The sequence below is a fragment of the Mustelus asterias genome, chromosome 22, assembly GCF_964213995.1.
Source record: "Mustelus asterias chromosome 22, sMusAst1.hap1.1, whole genome shotgun sequence".
NCBI classification, from domain to species: domain Eukaryota; kingdom Metazoa; phylum Chordata; class Chondrichthyes; order Carcharhiniformes; family Triakidae; genus Mustelus; species Mustelus asterias.
In genome coordinates this window covers 2,702,668-2,707,872 of record NC_135822.1, presented here as the reverse complement: position 1 = coordinate 2,707,872, position 5,205 = coordinate 2,702,668, and positions in this window count along the sequence as shown.

Here is a 5,205-nt window from a genome sequence, read left to right as displayed (position 1 = left end):
ATGGCGACAGACTGGTGACCTGTTCCCAGAGCTACTAGCTATGAAAATAGGCAAAAGTCTGCCTTAGTGCACCACTAGGTGCAGGAAGAGAATTGGAAAATAATTCAAGAAATGTGTTCCCATTCCTCCATCTCAGACAGATGGTGTTATGTCACTCAGAAAATCATTTCAGAATTGTACATGGTTCAGATAGCTTCACGGTTGAGATCTTCTATTGTTTCTTCCATTGTCACCAACGCTATAAGCAATAGGTTTATGGATTCCAATTCTTAAAGGCCAACACAATCCAGGGCTGTCCCCTGATATTTAACCCGAACTTGGATCATCTAAACTTCTTACCCTGTTCTGCTCACAAGGTTCATCTCCGTCATAAAGCACCCCCTGTGCACTTGACCTAACTCCTAATGACACAACTATCCTCCACGCAATGTTTCGCAATATTGTCAACGCTTCACTTTATTCAGGCCTGTTCTTCCACTCTGCAAAACTTGTGTCTTAGCATCGCTCCTCAAAGAAATATCTAACGTCTCACCATGTTCCGACCACTGCCTGCCTCGAATACTCTCAAGCTTTCTGCTTTGTAGTTCTGTGTTTGCACAAAAGCAACATCATTGTCATTGTTGGTTCCTTAAAAACAGAATGACTTCTCCCAGACTTCAAGTTTTCTCTCTCTTCAGGTGACTCAGTTTCAGTTCTCCTGGAGCCACAAGCTCATTGGGCAGAAAGGGCAAGAATTAGACTGACAAAGTGGGGGAGTGGGGAGGGGAGTTTAAAGCCAGGTTTCTTCTTTCCTTTCTTCTGCTTTAATTGTTTCTGTGCAATGGCGGCACGGTGGCACAGTGGTTCGCACCGCTGCCTCACAGCGCAGGGGCTCACGTTTGATTCCTGGCTTGGGTCACTGTCTGGGTGGAGTTTGCATGTTCTCCCCGTGTCTGCATGGGTTTCCTCCGGGTGCTCCGGTTTCCTCCCACAGTCCAAAGATGTACGGGTTAGGTGGATTGGCCATGCTAAATTGACCCTAGTATCAGAGGGATTAGCAGGGTAAATGCATGGGGTTACTGGAATAGGTGGGATTGTGGTCGGTGCAGGCTTGATGGGCCGAATGGCCTTCTTCTGCACTGTAGGTATTCTATGATTCTATTTTAGACAGTTACATGGGTTAGATGAGTATAGAGGGGTATGGGCCAAACACGCGCAATTGGGACTAGCTTAGTGTTTAAAAAAGGGGGCAGCATGGGCAAGTTGGGCCGAAAGGCCTGTTTCCATGCTGTAAATCTCTAAGACTCTCTAACTTAGTTAATGCACTTAGTTTTTGTTGTGGCTTTTTGGATGAGGTGCCACCACATGGTACAGTAGTGGGAGGTTCCTGCCCCATGGAACAATGACTCCTTTTCAACGAGGCTTTCAAAGTCTTTTAAATCTTTTCTCTGTCTCTCCTTGAGATCAAATCTTATCCTTAAGTTATGAAAAGAGGATCTGCTTTGGAGGCCAATTATTTTGCATGCAGATGTAGCGTCCTGATGTGCAGAGCTGGTTCCACGTCTTGGTTGTGCTGCTGGGGGAGTTGGCTTCAGTGAGGGCACTGGAGTTGTTTGCCTGTCTTGCCGTTTGACCTTGTGTATCCGGCAGAGACACTGCTGGTGGAAATTCTCTCAGGCCCGGAGATGCCATTGGTAAATGATCCAAGTCTCACTTCCATAGAGAAGGGTAGTGACAACAACAGCCTCTGTCATCTTATGGAGACCTCTGCTAAAGCTGGAGTTTGAAATAATATTCTTCCAATGATATAGGTAGGAATGATGTATGGGGAAGTAATTAATGGATTAAAATAAGTGAAAATAAACAATGAAATCAACAGAGAAATACAAAGATTCCAGATAACAGCTGCCACCCAGATCACAAGTGGTAACATTTCAATACATAGAACATAGAACAGTACAGCACAGAACAGGCCCTTCGGCCCACGATGTTGTGCCGAGCTTTGTCTGAAACCCAGATCAAGCTATTTCCTCCCTATCATCCTGAAGTACTCCATGTGCCTATCCAATAGCTTCTTAAATGTTCCTAAAGTTTCTGACTCCACTATCCCTGCAGGCAGTCCATTCCACACCCCAACCACTCTCTGAGTAAAAAACCTACCCCGGACATCCTTCCTATATCTCCCACCATGAACCCTATAGTTATGCCCCCTAGTTACCGCTCCATTCACCTGAGGAAATAGTCTTTGAACGTTCACTCTATCTATCCCCCTCATCATCTTATAAACCTCTATCAAGTCTCCTCTCAACCTCCTCCGCTCCAAAGAGAAAAGCCCAAGTTCCCTCAACCTTTCCTCATAAGACCTACCCTCCAAACCAGGCAGCATCCTGGTAAATCTCCTTTGCACTCTTTCCAGTGTCTCCACATCCTTCTTGTAGTGAGGTGACCAGAACATCAGATTGAAATGTTAGCAAGTGAGATAAAATACATGCAGTGCACGGATTGGCTGCTGTGTTTTCTACGTGACAAGCTACTATATTTCAAAAATTATTCCATTGGTTTAAAGCATTTTGAGACATATGATGACTGTTGGAAGGGTTCTAATAAATGTCTTTCTATTTTTAAGCCATCAAGCAAAGGGTAAAAGGGTATAACTTACCCAACAAAGAGAGGATCCCTAACTGATAAATCTACTTAATTTGCAACATCGTGTGAAAATACATCACTTCAACTGTCTCCAAAAACTACCATTCTGGCAGGTTTGATGCCGTCTAACTTAATTGACGGAGCTTCACACATTGTAGTGTATTAAGCGAACTTCATAGAGTCCCTACAGTGTAGAAGGAGGCCATTTGGCCCATCGAGTCTGTACTGACCAAAATCCCACTCAGGCCCTATTCCCGTAACCCCACATATTTATCCCGGTAATTCCCCAGATACTAGGATCAATTTAGCATGGCCAATCAACCTAACCCACACATCTTTGGACTGTGGGAGGAAACCGGAGCACCCGGGGGAAACCCACGCAGACACGAGGAGAACGTGCAAACTCCACACAGACAGTGACCCGAGGCCGGAATTGAACCCGGGTCCCTGGCGTTGTGTGGCAGCAGTGCTAACCACTGTGCTGCCCTATCTATTTGATAGAGAAGGGAAAAGTAAACAGGTGTGTGGTTACTGGGGTTAGGAATGGAGGGCTGTGTCCACATTGTGAATTAAAATTGAAAGTACACATGGCTATGAAAGTTAATCGTTTAGAATCATAGAATCATAGTTTAGTTTTGGTAAATGAGAGAGAGCTGGACAGTGACTATCTGCAGACTAATCAGCACCATTAAAGTCCAGCTGAACTGCCCTCAACTATTCTTCACAACCAGGACAATTTCCAACAGGACTCAATGGACAGAAACCATTTCATTATTGATTATATCTCCAGAGACCCAGGGCCAATGATGTTAATTCAATTTCTGCTTATTAATGCCCAGCCCTGGTCCGTAAGATCAGCGCAGAACTGGGGTAAAACTCAGAACTCTGTAGAAGGATCATTTAGGCCCAAAACATTAACTCTGTTTCTCTTTACAGTCGCCGCCAAACCTGCTATGTTTATCCTGCATTTTCTGTTTTTATTTCAGAACTCCCCATGTCTACTAAATGGGCGGGGGGTGGAGTAGTTGTTGGCGTTATTTTAACTAAAGCCTGCTGGGCAAGCAAGAAGCCGACTCGAGAGGGGAAGGTCCACACATTTAAAGGCTTATTCTCATTTCCATTTTATTGGCCAGTTCTCAGCCCTCGGTTAAAGTCCAGCTGGCGGGTAGGGGGTGGGGTGGGGGGGGGCGGGGGGGAGGTGGAAGAGGGATTCAGCACGGCTTCATCAACGGAGAGCTGGGTGCAGGGGAGGCCCAGAATTTCCTTGCGGAGACTGATGAACAATTCTGCTTCCATAAAAGAAAGTTTGAAACTTGACCCTGCGGGCAAGTTTCTTCTTTCAGACCAAATGTCACTGAACACCCGCTGAAATGTCATTGGGATTCTATCCACGGCACGACATGCCAATTGACAGAAAGGATCACATTGACTCAGGAGGAGGCTAAAATTTCCTCTTCTGTCTTCAGTAAGTGCAGCGACACAAAACAGACTAATAACCGGATTTAAATTAAAGGATTATAGTAAAGACCCAAGATCAAATCCTAATCATGTTTTTCCTTCTCTAAACAATGCTCACAGCAATCTGCAGCTAACCTCTTGATGGCTCACTGATTTGATCCAAACAGCTGAGTAATAAGGTCAGGAAGGGTCCATGTCTGATCTTTGGTTGTGGTTGGATTAGCCCTCAGTTAGTGTAACGGAGATGTGGCCACAGGTTAGTAAAGAATTGAAAATCTGTCGAGGTTTCTATTCCTCACTGCCATGCAGTCCAATCCAAACTGGGCTTTGTTGGGTATTGTGCATATGAGGTTAAGGCTTGGTTAAGATGTTCCTTTCTGTCATCAAGTGCAATAATGCTGGTTAGCAGAGGCCCCCCAGCCATGCCCATCAAATCACAACTCAGTAACCAACAGCTTCAGAAAATGGGAACAAAGAGCGTAAGAGAAATCCTAGAATCCCGTCTGTGTGGAGTCTGCACATTCTCCCCGTGTCTGCATGGGTTTCCTCCAGGTGCTCTGGTTTCCTCCCACAGTCTGAAAGATTTGACCCGAACAGGCGCCAGACTGTGGCAACTCAGGGAATTTCAGAGTAACTTCATTGCAGTGTTAATGTGTGCCTTACTTTTGACTAATAAATAAATAAACTTTTTTTTATCCCTATAGTGCAATCCCACCAAAGCCCTATCCGCTTAACCACATGTATTTACCCTGCTAAACCCCCCTAAGATCCACACTAAGGGGCAATTTAGTATGGCCAATCAATCTAACCCGCACATCTTTGGAGTGTGGGAGGAAACTGAAGCACCCGGAGAAAACCCACACAGACACAGGGAGAAAGTGCAGACTCATATAAACTAGAAGCAGAAGTAGGGCATTTGGCCCTTTGAGCCTGCTCTGCCATTCGTTTTGATCATGGCTGATCCCCCCTCCCCCCCCCTCCCTTTTCCCTTTAGCCCCAAGAGCTATATCTAATTCCTTCTTGAAATCACACAATGTTTTGGCTTCAACTACATTCTGTGGTAGTGAATTCCACACATTCACCACCCTCTGGGTGAAGAAATTTCTCCCCATCTTAGTTCTA